General features: G+C 41.4%; 1 long non-coding RNA gene across 1 annotated transcript in view; it reads left to right on the top strand.

Moving 5' to 3' along the window:
- The window catches only part of LOC130360845 (uncharacterized), a 53,823-nt gene that overhangs the window by 12,412 nt on the left and 27,182 nt on the right, over nt 1-14,229 (top strand). Inside the window, exon 2 of the long non-coding RNA XR_008890828.1 lies at nt 2,588-2,666. This is a non-coding gene — a long non-coding RNA (uncharacterized LOC130360845). The remainder of the gene's footprint in view (nt 1-2,587; nt 2,667-14,229) is intronic.

Genomic DNA, 14,229 nt, shown 5'->3' with positions numbered 1-14,229 from the left:
AATGTCTTGGGGATCTGAAAGGCTCTCAACCCAGGACTGATGGAAGAAAAAAACATCCCTGCTGTATGAGAAAAATACCTAAATGTACATATTTTCTCAAGTAGAAATTATGATCCAGTTCATAAAAAGTTTTCAATATTTAATTTCCTGATCTTCAGTCAATACATGAAAGGGAATCTGTCATAAGACATGGTCTTGTACAAGACATGCTCAAAATGTCCAGGGTTTATCTAGATTAGTGATTCCCACCTAGGATACCCAAATGGACTTACACTACATATTCTTTTTTGCTAAAAATAAAAAAAATTCCATGTAATAATACATTTTTTATCTAGCATTTTTTTCACAACCATCTAAAACAGCAAAAATGCTTTTACATGTGCTTCTTATTGCCATGATGGGAAAATGCCCTACCAACAGTGTAATTCTCCGCCATTTTGTGAGGATGAAAATCTTCAAAATACCAACTTGTGCACTTACACATCTGTGGTAGCCGAGTACGGGCTGTACCAGCTGCTAGGTCGAGCTGAGCTATAATAAGGTTTGTTGGACAGTAAAATGTGTGCCAAAAGGCATATTTAGCTGTATTTTTTATACACTGAGTCTTACAGCTTACAGGGGATTAAATTTAGGCTGAAACTGTATTGCATGTGCAACATGTGAAGAGTGTAGAATCTAGTCACATGTCAAGCTCCTTGCCAATTGATGAAGGAGAGGGAGTACCAGGTTCTCTGTAGTAAGATTATCCTTACCAAAGTCTTGAAAGCACATGTTGCTCTATAGCTCCTCTCATACTTATAAGAAGACTGTCACAGTGAGCCTAGATAGCTAAATGTTAGGCATACCTTTCACAAATGTCTGGAAACAAATTCTAAGCCTGACTGCCGACAGAGATTAATAGCAAATATATGTTGCACAAGGGCTTTCTTTAAAATACCTTGGTCTAGTGCCACGACATTAAGTTGGTAAACTTTTCTTGGATGCGTCTTTTCTAAGTGTCAAGTCGTAGGATTTTCCATAAAAGTGGAGTTAAGTTCATAGAAAAAAGGGCTCACACACACTGTTACTGCTATGACTTCTTCTTTATATAAATGATTTCTTCACAAGAAATAACTTTTTCACAATGTAGCAAAGAAAAAAGCAGCGAATAATCACCCAGGTGGATACAGATAGTCCGCAAGATGTATAATGGAGAAATAGCCGATTTCTTAAGACTTCATAGTGCAGAAATCGGCTATTTCTCCAATATACATCTTGCGGACTATCTGTATCCACCTGGGTGATTATTCACTGCTTTTTTCTTTGTTACATTGTGAAAAAGTTATTTCTTGTGAAGAAATCATTTATATAAAGAAGTTATAGCAGTAACAGTGTGTGTGAGCCCTTTTTTCTATGACTGTATACACACTGGGAGTAGAGCACCCAGTCACCACACTGATACACCCTGAGACGTAAGTCCATTGCCTTCAACAATTTTTAGTGGAGTGAAGTTCTACAGTTTTACCACAATTTACCCCTGTGAAGATCCTTGTCCAGTTAGCTCAAGAAATATGGACACCAAGTAGTGCCTCAAAGAGTCCGTCTACATCTAAAATACATGTATACGAACGACATACATATCTTCTAAAAGCATAGTCTGCAAACAGAACAGAGTATGAAAGTGTCAGAGACATATGACCACTTAAAGAGCTAAGTGTGCAGTTTGTGTATTCCTAAAAAGTCCATGAGATTTTCTACAATACAGACACTGAACACTGTGTAAGCACAGAGTATACTTCAGAGTTTAGAGACACTTGGATGCCCACCACTCATAACTTCGAGTATGTGACTGTGACATATCAGATGATTGTATTATAGGTGGGTTTGGTGAGTTTTATTCGATTTGTATGGTAACCTAAATGGCATCAAGTATACTTTTTATTATACAATAGAAGAACGGAGCACTCACCCAGACTTGCTAGTGGTAGCTTCTTTATTGTTCGTTAGAACATGCAGGATAAAGCGTGCAGGGTGGCAGGTGGCGAGGATGCGGGGGTATCTTCTGGCGATGGGCCGTTATCGCGCGGAAGCGCTTCGGCGCGATAACGGCCTGTCGCCAGACGATACCCCCGCGTCCTCGCCACCTGCCACCCTGCACGCTGTATCCCGCATGTTCTAATGAACAATAAAGAAGCTACCACTAGCAAGTCTGGGTGAGTGCTCCGTTCTTCTATTGTATACTTCATGTTCTATCTCTTTGTCATTCATGAGTCAGCACCTGTACAGACCTATCCAGCTTCCAGGGAGCCATTCACTGCAAACCGGGAATCATTTTGCTCAGTCCTATTATTCACTACACGTAGTGCCGAGTACACCTTCTGTTGGAATTGTATACTTTTTATTATGTGTATACATACTTCATTGCACCTTCTGGTTCATATTTCAGAATGCAAGGGGCATTTATAGCTGTATCTATTGTGCCCACAATTTTAGCTTTTCAACGGCACCTTAACTTAATTTTAAGATCATGATCCTGTATCAAAACTTGAAACATCAGTTCTCCCTAAACTTAAATTTTAGTAGGTTATTAACTATTAAATCTGTTTAGATGTTCCAGAAAAAAACAGCAGAAGATACAAAACAGACAAGAACGGAGCTGTGTTACACTTATCATGTCAGCTGACTCAGTGAGTGGGATCGGTATTTTCAAGTGTTGACTGTGTACAGAACAACAAAGTGTTGTATCTCTATCAATGCTCTTGAAAAAAATCTTGCTGTGGGGTTGGTTGAAGTGTTGTTACTGATAATGTCCTAATACGCAGCCCATTCAGAGACGAGATTATCTACAGTCTTCCAAAGACATGAACACCATGTTACAACTACTAGAACTTAAGATCCCGTCACCGCTACAAGCTGCTTTTTACATAGAACTTTCTAAAGTAGTCCTATATGTAATGCTGTGCCAATGATACCACTGCCAGTTCAATGCCGTAATATCAGGGAAACAATTTAGTTCAGTTGAAATTTATATTTTATAGTAATAGTAAGAAATCACTGCAAATAATCCCTTACAGAAAGTAAAAAGAATTTAGTGTCCCATTAGATAAGGGCTCTGAAGTTTAAGTGTACACTGGCAAAGAATCTGGATGGTAAAAGCCCAAACATTCGGGAACATTTTCAGATATACAATACATTCACAAAGTCTTCAGACCCTTTCACTTATTTCATATTTTGTTACGTTGCTCCTTGTGCTAAAAAAAAAAAAAATTCCCTCCCAACATTCTGCACCCAATACCTCAGTCATAATGACAAAGTGTTAACGGGATGTTAGAAATATTTGCTGATTTATTAAGAATGAAAAACTAAAATATTGCATTGGCATAAGTATTCAGACCCTTTACTAGGGACTTAGTTGAAGCCCTTTTGGCAGTGATTTTGGGGATGAGGCCACATTTTCACTTCTGGATTTGGGGATTTTCTGCCATTCTTCTCTGTAGATCCTCTCAAGCTCTGCCAGGTTGGATGGGGAACATTGGTAGAAGCCATCTTCAGGTCTTGCCAGAGATGTTAAACTGGGTCCAATCCACTGATTCGCCACAGGTGACTCTAATCATGGTGTAGAAACATCTAAAAAAAAAAAAGGGGGGGGCCTTAAAGGGTCTGACTTGAACCCATCCTGTGGACTAACCCTTTAATAAAGCTACTTAATGGTTGGTCTAAACTTAGACTAGATAGTCAAAAGATTTTCAAACAGCCTGAGCCCGGATGATAAATCTGACTGTCCATGAATTAATGGAAATACATTATGCTACCTAATATTTAAAAAAAAATAAAAAATTTGTGCTGCATAATGATAATAATAAAATGTCTAACCTTTATGTACAATAGGGCAAAATCAAATATCATTGAACTTTAGACTATTACAAGAGCTTTATTTCAGCAACATGACTACCACATTGACCAAAGTGGACTTTGTAATACACCTTTTTAGAGGAGAAACTCTTTAAAGGGGAAGTTTATGAGTGTACTTCATTAAAGGAGTATTCTCATCTCAACCAGCTGATCATGGGGGTCCGACTGCTGATTCCATGTGTGATCAGTGCTTTGTTAATTCTCTTTGGGGCCTATAATCCTTGTCCAGTGCTAACTTTGCTAACTTCATGGGATGTAAATTTCCTTTATCCATACTTCTTTAAAGGGGTATTCCAGGCCCAAACTTTTTTTTATATGTCAACTGGCTCCGGAAAGTTAAACAGATTTGTAAATTACTTTGATTAAAAAATCTTAATCCTTGCAATAGTTATTAGCTTCTGAAGTTGAGTTGTTTTTTTCTGTCTAACTGCTTTCTGATGACTCACGTCCCGGGAGCTGTGCAGTTCCTATGGGGATATTCTCCCATCATGCACAGCTTCTGGGACGTGACATCATCATTGAGCAGTTAGACAGAAAACTTCAGAAGCTAATAACTATTGAAAGGATTAAGATTTTTTAATAGAACTCATTTACAAATCTAATATAAACACAATGGAGAGGCTCCTGTCTATCTGACCGTCACTAAAGACCCGAGCGACCCAACAAACACCTATACCCACGGTGTAAAAAATAGGGACAATGTATTAAAAGAAAATGGGGCTCAAAGGTCAAAGATATCTGGTTTAGATTAATTTGTATTTATTAATATAGAATATAAAATGAATTAAATAGGGAATGAACAGGGCCCTTGTACTCCCCTAATTAATTTAATATACAGTAAAATATATATATTAATCCCAATATAAAAATAGCAGCTAAAAACTAAAATTCAATACAAACTAAAAATAACTGTAAAAATTATTCTGCGATTTGAGCCTGTGTGATCAATATAGCGATCGGCTAATCCTGTAGAGAAGCACAGTACAAATGTTCATTCCTGTTCACAGATACAATGTAGCAGCTGCAGATAACAATAAGTCAATTAGTATTGTATCTGTCCAGCCAGTGGCAACTAGATTCCACCAATATAATGATACAGTGTAGCGCTTTGTGGATAGTCGCTTGAGATCGATCTTTAAGTGTCTCTGTATATACCGCAAATTATCACATCAGCCAGTTGGCAATATAATCCCCAAAAAATGCTCACCGCTCCCGGGATACCATGGATCTCCCTTCGGTGTAGTCCTGTGGACCGGCTGTATGGTGTATTTCGCCCGGTGACTGGCCTCAGTCAGGGATTGTGCTGCTGGAGTCTCGGCCGACTCCTAAGGACGCAGCACTTGGTGGTGGGCACCGTTTGGGGGGACTGCAGCGCTGTCAAGCGGAGTCCCTTGATCAAACCAACTGGGAAAAAAAGCGGTCAGCAAACATCGAATCCTTGTTGTAGATAGCCCGGTTGGCTTCAAACTTGTAATTAGAGTAGCGGCTGGATGCGGTATACAGAGTGGGTGACCCGGCAGCGTTCCTCGTGCACAGGTCGCGCGCTCGGGAGATAGCACACTGTAACAAATGTCTTGGATCTGTCGGATGATCGCTAGTGCTGTTAGGCAGATGTTCTATATTAGCAGGCTCAATATCGCATATTTAGAATCGCTATTTTATATTCTATATTAATAAATACAAATTAATCTAAACCAGATATCTTTGACCTTTGAGCCCCATTTTCTTTTAATTCATTTACAAATCTGTTTAAATTTCCTGAGCCAGTTGATATATATAAAAAAAAAGTTTTTGCCTGAAATACCCTTTTAAGGCTTAGTTAAAACGTAATGTCCCAAGGGCACTAATTATATCATGCTGGGATGTATATTATTACCCCTGTAATGTCATTAATCCAAGACAGCCACCTAGCTCATAATTGCCCTTTAAAGGGTTACTTCAATGGAAAACATTTATTTATTTATATATTTTTATCAACTGGCTGCAGAAAGTGAAGCAGATTTGTAAATTACTTCTATTCAAAAATCTTAATCCTTTTAGTACTTTTCAGCTGCTATATGTTCCATAGGAAGTTCTTTTCTTTCTGAATTTATTTTCTGTCTGACCACAGTACTCTCTGCTGACACCTCTGTCCATGTCAGGAACTGTCCGGAGCTGGAGAGGTTTTCTATGGGGATTTGCTCCTACTCTGGACAGTTCCTGACAAGGACAGAGGTGTCAGCAGAGAGCACTGTGGTCAGACCGAAAAGAACTAGAACTACACAACTTCCTCTGTAGTATACAGCAGCTAATAAGTACTGGAAGGATTAAGATTTTTAAATGGAAGTAATTTACAAATCTGTTTAACTTTCTGGCACCAGTTGATTTTAAACAAATTGTTTTCCTACGGAGTACCCCTTTACAGGTAAGTGCATTTTTATGCATCACTAACCAGGGTAGAGACACATTGATATGATAGTGATTTTTAAGACTTCTTATATAGTTTGTGGGACACAGCACATAACAAGTCAGTATTTTAAGCCACAAAGCCCACTGTGTAAGTCTCCTCACATTATATGTTTTACAGCTTCTCTATGGGTCTAAATACAATGAATGCAGAGCTCCCGTTTTCAGGAAGTATTGGAAACAGATTAATGAAATGAGATCTGTAGGAAGGAGGCCAGACGTTTTATGATTACCATTAAGTTAGTGAGGCATGGGATTTTATTTTTCTTAAACATTATATGTAGAAGGTGCTCATAACATTTTATGGACGTAATGTGAACAATGCTGTAATGAGGAGTTATGTTACTTGTACAGAGAAGTCCCATTCACCATAACCGATGTTCACGTAGAAATATTTTCAAGAATTTGTTCAAATTTATAACACAGGCTAAACACGAAAATATTGGCATTGATCCACATTATACTTCGATTCATTGGCCGACTGATGAGAAATGCCAGTGGGATTATTTAAGAAGTAAATTATGTTTCTGGCAACATGAAACACCAGGAACAGTTGTGCCATTATGGATGTGAATGTAAATGGAAGCTATAAATATCATACAGACCAGCACAAAAAAAAAGTTATTGGCAAAACATTTATAGAGAGAAAGAAGGAGAAAGAGTCAAAGAGAGAGAGAACATGACAGAGAAAAGGAGAGAAAGAGGGAGTATAAGAGAAAGAGAGCAAAAGAGAGAGAGAAAGCAAGAGAAATGGGGAGAGATAGAGAAAGAGAGAAAGAAAGAAAGAAAGAAAGAAAGAAAGAAAAAAAGAGGAAGAGAGCGAGACAGAAAGACACAACAAAAGAGAAAAATAGAGAGAGAGAAAGAAAGAAAGAAAGAGGAAGAGAGCGAGAGAGAAAGACACAACAAAAGAGAAAAATAGAGAGAGAGAGAGAGAGAGAAAGAAAGAAAGAGGAAGAGAGCGAGACAGAAAGACACAACAAAAGAGAAAAATAGAGAGAGAGAGAGAGAGAGAGAAAGAAAGAAAGAAAGAAAGAAAGAAAGAAAGAAAGAGGAAGAGAGCGAGACAGAAAGACACAACAAAAGAGAAAAATAGAGAGAGAGAGAGAAAAAGAAAGAAAGAAAGAAAGAGGAAGAGAGCGAGACAGAAAGACACAACAAAAGAGAAAAATAGAGAGAGAGAGAGAGAGAAAGAGAGAGAGAAAGAAAGAAAGAAAGAGGAAGAGAGCGAGACAGAAAGACACAACAAAAGAGAAAAATAGAGAGAGAGAAAGAAAGAAAGAAAAGAAAGAGAGACTTTTGATGCAGGTTTTGACAGTAAAAGTAGGAGCTTATTTGAAAATTTGGAGAAGTAGAATCTTTCCCATTTATGATGTACTCTTGGGCCCCTCGCACACTACAGAAAATGTGCAGAGTAATTCCTTACAGACATTCCATGTGCAGCAGGTATCCCTATAATAAATTGGCGCTATGGCAGTGCGGACACGCTCCTTCCCGATTAATGACAATGCATTTCCGAGCGGATTCCACCGAATGTTCATTATTTTGGTGGAGTTCGTAATTGGAAACATGCAGTTTGCACAGTGTAATAAAATCCTATTAAAAACAGTAGAAGGCTGCTGCACTGGAATTTCTGTAGTCGGAAAGCGGCCTAACACTGACTTGAAAAACTGCATCAAAATGGCGCATGTGAATGCACCCTAAGGCTAAGTTTCAACTTGGTTTTATTTCTGGCAGTTTTTGGAATGCTGCCACTGCAGTTTTTGAGCCAAAGCCAGAAGTGGATCCATAAGGAATAGGAAATATAATGGAAGGACTTATACTTCTCCTCCCTTATGGACCAACTTCTGACTTTGGCTCAAAAACTGCAGTGGCAGATATCCAAAAACTGCCAGAAAAAAGTGGAAACTTAGCCTTAGAACTTTCGGGGTGTGTGAGGGAGTTTACCAATACTGTTGGATTTGCCATGGGTGGTGTTTCAGACACACAAGATGTATTTTGGACTTTAGTGTATTGTGCGCCATAAAATACCTTATAATTTTTGTCCACACGTTTATTTTATGTATCATACAAGAGCTTAAAGGTAGGAACATCCACTTTCTAAGATGTGGACAAAAAAAACTGTATCAGTCATGAAACTGTAGGATTTTTTGGTGCACTACAATAATAAATGTGTCATATAAATAATGCAAAGGTAACAACAACTGCCCACCATGGGCCTTCACCTACTAAGGCTTTTCCGAGTAGATTTTATAGGATTTTTTCTGTTGCATGTGTTGTGTGCCAATATTTCCAAAAGAAATCCTACTAACACTCTACTTTCTTCAGAAAACCCTGCAAAGTGGCCATCAGGGGAAAGGGGCATGTCTCCCAAAAACCCTACATTTAAAAAAATAAATAAAAAAAATCCAACAAATCTACTCATGTTTCCACATAAAATGTGGTGGATTTGAGCTCTGCAAAACCCAACAGCTCAGAGCATGTGTAAAAAGAAAAAAAAAACGTAAAAAGAAAAATCGCCAAATACAGTGGTCCCTCAACATACGATGGTAATCCGTTCCAAATGGACCATCGTTTGTTGAAACCATCGTATGTTGAGGGATCCGTGCAATGTAAAGTATAGGACAGTGGTCTACAACCTGCAGACCTCCAGATGTTGCAAAACGACAACACCCAGCATGCCCGGACAGCCAACGGCTGTCCGGGCATGCTGGGTGTTGTAGTTTTGCAACATCTGGAGGTCCGCAGGTTGTAGACCACTGTTAGAGAAAGTTATACTCGCCTGTCCCCGCCGCTCCGGACCGTCACCGCTGCCCGGGATGTCGCCGTCCATCGCTGTCGCCGCGTCCCCGACGCTCCGGCAAGGCCTCTGCTTCCCCGGCATCCGCGCTCTCCGTCGCCACCCTCACGTCGCTACGCACACCGCTCCTATTGGATGACGAGACAGCGTGCGCAGCGACGTGATGACGATGATGGAGATCGCTGACGATGCAGGGGATCCCGAAGAGGACGCGCCGGAGCCCCGAGGACAGGTAAGTGATCGTCAGCGGATCACACGGGGCACCGTAAACGGCTATCCGCTGGCAGCTGAAGCAGTCTGCGCTGCCGGATAGCTGTTTATGCGATGGCCCCGACATACAAAAGCATCGTATGTTGATGCTGCCTTCAACCTGCGATGGCCTCTGAGAGGCCATCGCATGTTGAAATTATCGTATGTCGGGGCCATCGTAGGTCGGGGGGTCACCGTACAAAATACAATGGTAAAAATACCAAGGAAAAACACCTGTTGGAAACAAAAAAAACACAAAGAAATCTACACTCTGCTCTTATATGTAAATGAGGACCCATGTGTATTTATGCTAAATTTCTTTTTAGACTTTATTCTTTTCTAAAGAGGATTCAATTAGATCCATGAGGCTTAAGCACAATATTACCGCCATATATTTGTCTGGTGAGCAATGGTAAAGTGCCCAAATATCTTGTTAGAAGACACAACTTTACAAATCTCTGTTTATAAAATATATTTATTATATATATATATATATATATATATATATATATATATATATATATATATATATACACATGCTCTAAAAAAAAAAGGCCTGGTACACATTCCAGACTAGATGCCATATACAGTGCAAAAGTATTCCCCCCTCCACCCCCCTTGCCTTTTTTTGTATTTTGGTACATTACAGCCTTAAATGCAATGTTTTGTTAATCTGAATCTTATGTGATGGATCAGAACACGACAGATAGTCTAAGCTGGTGAAGTGAAATGAGAATATATATATATATATATATATATCTAAATAAAACTATTGTTTAGAAATAGAAAACAGAAAATTGGCATGTGCATATGTATTCACTCCCACTGTTAGGAAGCCCATAAAACCAATCACCTTCAGAAGTCACATAATTAGTCAAACGATGTCCACCTGTGTGTAATCTAGGTGTCACATGATCTGTCATTACATATACACACCTTTTTTGAAAGGCCCCAGAGGCTGCAACACCTAAGCAAGAGGCATCAGTAACCAAACACTGCCATGAAGACCAAGGAACTCTCCAAACAAGTAAGGGACAATGTTATTGAGAAGTACAAGTCAGGGTTAGGTTATAATTTTTTTTTACAAATCTTTGATGATTCCAGTAGCACCATCAAATCTATCATAACCAAAGGGAAAGAACATGGCACAACAGCAAACCTGCCAAGATACGGCCACCCACCAAAACTCACGGATCGGGCAAGGAGGGCATTAATCAGAGAGGCAACACAGAGACCTAAGGTAACCCTGGAGGAGCTGCAGAGTTCCACAGCAGAGACTGGAGTATCTGTACATAGGACGACAATAAGCCGTATGCTCCATAGAGTTGGGCTTTATGGCAGAGTGGCCAGAAGAAAGCCATTACTTTCAGCTAAAAACAAAAAGGCATGTGGGAGACTCCCAAAATGTATGGAGGAAGGTGCTCTGGTCTGATGAGACTAAAATTGAACTTTTTGGCCATCGAAGAAAACGCTATGTCTGGCGCAAACCCAACACATCACATCACCCAAAGAACACCTGGGAAACTGGTCAGAGTTGAGGGAAAGATGGATGGTGCTAAATACAGGGATATTCTTGAACAAAACCTGCACCACTCTGTGCATGATTTGAGGCTAGGACGGAGGTTCACCTTCCAGCAGGACAATGACCCCAAACACACTGCTAAAGCTACACTTGTGTGGTTTAAGGGGAAACATGTAAATGTGTTGGAATGGCCTAGTCAAAGCCCAGATCTCAATCCAATCGAAAATCTGTGGTCAGACTTAAAGATTGCTGTTCACAAGCGCAAACCATCCAACTTGAAGGAGCTGGAGCAGTTTTGCAAGGAGGAAAGGGCAAAATCCCAATGATGAGATGTGGCGGCTCATAGAGACTTATCCAAAGCGACTTGGAGCTGTGATTGCCGCAAAAGGAGGCTCTACAAAGTATTCACTTTAGGGGGGTGAATAGTTATGCACATTGACTTTTTCTGTTATTTTGTCCTATTTGTTGCTTGCTTCACAATGAGTAAAAGCAAACACCTTTAAATTTGTGGGTTGTGAGACACCAAAATACAAAAAAAGTGAATATTTTTGCAAGGCACTGTATATTGTTATGTCTCATTGACAATGGATGAGAGATTGACACTGACTTTGAAGGCATCTTAATTTTGTTTCTCTATTAACATTCTCTACTATTATAACAAGTCACACTTTTTTATTTAGTTGCCTCTTATCTCTACATGGAAACAGGAACATAAAGTACTTCAAAAGATTGATTTGAAGCCATGAAAGGCATTATAATTTCTACATATAAATATAAGGCCTCCAATTTTATAAAGTGGCACAAAGAGTTTTGTTTTTTTACACATTTTGTTTGAAAAGTCAAAGGGGTGTTCAGTTTAGAATATCCATTTTCATATGTTAGGGAATTCTATGTTAAGGGTGCGTTCCCACCTGGCGTATACGCAGTGTATTTCACGCTGCACAAAATTTACGGCAGCATCTGGAAATACGCTGCGTATTCCTTACTCACTATACACACAGGGCTTTCCGGCGGCAGTCCTATGTGTGCAGTGAGTTTTGGAGGCGGAGCCACGCGTCACAGTCACGCCGGCACACGGCCCCGCCTCCAAAACTCACTACACGCATAGGGCTGCCGCCGGAAAGCCCTGTGTGTATAGTGAGCAAGGAATATGCAGCGTATTTCCCGCTGCTGCCGTAAACATTTTTTTTTCGTATCAACTGGCTCCAGAAAGTTAAAAAGATTTGTAAAATACTTCTATTAAATAATCTTAATCCTTTCAGTACTTATCGGCTGTTGTATACTACAGAGGATGTTGAGTTGTTCTTTTCTGTCTAACCACAGTGCTCTCTGCTGACACCTCTGTCTGTGTCGGAAACCATTCAGAGAGGATAAGTGTCTGATCGCAGGGTATTTGACCACCGGGACCCCCGTGATTTTCTGTACAGAGCTGTGTCTACTTACCCATCCTTGGCACGCTCTGGCATCCCACTACAACCAGTGATTAGCTCAATAGGCCATCACTTGTGCTTGTCCAGGAAGGTGGGGACCAGAACATGCCAAGGACGCTGTCACGATGCCGGCTGGCAGGAGGTGGATCCTCTGTGCCAGAGAGGGATTGGCGTGGACCGTGCTAGTGGACCGGTTCTAAGTCACTACTGGTATTCACCAGAGCCCGCCGCAAAGCGGGATGGTCTTGCTGCGGCGGTAGTGACCAGGTCGTATCCACCAGCAACGGCTCAACCTCTCTGACTGCTGAAGATAGGCGCGGTACAAGGGAGTAGACAGAAGCAAGGTCGGACGTAGCAGAAGGTCGGGGCAGGCAGCAAGGATCGTAGTCAGGGGCAACGGCAGGAGGTCTGGAACACAGGCTAGGAACACACAAGGGAACGCTTTCACTAGGCACAAGGGCAACAAGATCCGGCGAGGGAGTGCAGGGGAAGTGAGGTATACATAGGGAGTGCACAGGTGAAAACACTAATTGGAACCACTGCGCCAATCAGTGGCGCAGTGGCCCTTTAAATCGCAGAGACCCGGCGCGCGCGCGCCCTAGGGAGCGGGGCCGCGCGCTGGGACAGGAACGAGGGAGAGCGAGTCAGGTACGGAAGCCGGGGTGCGCATCGCGAACGGGCGCCACCCGCATCGCGAATCGCATCCCGGCTGGAGGCGGTATCGCAGCGCACCCGGTCAGTGGATCTGACCGGGGCGCTGCCGTAGCGAAGATGTTGCGAGCGCTCCGGGGAGGAGCGGGGACCCGGAGCTCTCGGCGTAACAGTACCCCCCCCTTGGGTCTCCCCCTCTTCTTAGAGCCTGAGAACCTGAGGACCAGACTTTTATCTAGGATATTGTCCTCAGGTTCCCAGGATCTCTCTTCAGGACCACAGCCCTCCCAGTCCACTAAAAAAAAAGTTTTACCTCTGACCTTTTTGGAGGCCAGTATCTCCTTAACGGTGAAGATATCAGAAGAACCGGAGACAGGAGTAGGAGAAATGAGTTTGGGAGAGAAGCGGTTGATGATGAGTGATTTAAGAAGAGAGACATGAAAGGCATTAGGAATACGAAGAGAAGGAGGAAGAAGAAGTTTGTAAGAGACAGGATTAATCTGGCACAAAATTTTGAAAGGACCAAGATAGCGTGGTCCCAATTTGTAGCTGGGAACACGGAAGCGGACATATTTAGCGGAGAGCCATACCTTGTCTCCGGGAGAAAAAATGGGGGGAGCTCTTCTTTTCTTATCAGCAAACTTCTTCATGCGTGATGAAGCCTGTAAGAGAGAATTTTGGGTCTCTTTCCATATGGTGGAAAGATCACAAGTTATTTCATCCACAGCGGGCAAACCAGAGGGCAAGGGAGTAGGGAGGGGGGGAAGAGGGTGACGGCCGTACACCACGAAAAATGGGGATTTGGAAGTAGATTCAGAGACTCTGAAGTTATACGAGAATTCGGCCCATGGTAGAAGATCTGCCCGTCATCCTGGCGGGAGGAAACAAAATGCCGTAAATAATCACCCAGGACCTGGTTAATTCTTTCTACTTGCCCATTGGATTGAGGATGATAAGCAGAAGAAAAGTTTAATTTAATCTTGAGTTGTTTACAGAGAGCCCTCCAGAATTTTGAGACGAATTGGACGCCTTTATCCGAGACGATCTGCGTGGGCAACCCGTGAAGACGAAAAATGTGTACAAAAAATTGTTTTGCCAACTGAGGCGCTGAAGGAAGACCAGGAAGAGGAATAAAATGTGCCATCTTGGAAAATCGATCAACGACCACCCAAACAACAGTGTTGCCACGGGATGGGGGTAAGTCTGTAATAAAGTCCATACCAATCAGAGACCAAGGCTGT

Source organism: Hyla sarda, chromosome 3, assembly GCF_029499605.1.
Source record: "Hyla sarda isolate aHylSar1 chromosome 3, aHylSar1.hap1, whole genome shotgun sequence".
In the NCBI taxonomy this organism is placed as follows: domain Eukaryota; kingdom Metazoa; phylum Chordata; class Amphibia; order Anura; family Hylidae; genus Hyla; species Hyla sarda.
The sequence above is the reverse complement of the archived record's forward strand: the minus strand, read 5'-3'. Positions and strand labels throughout refer to the sequence as shown.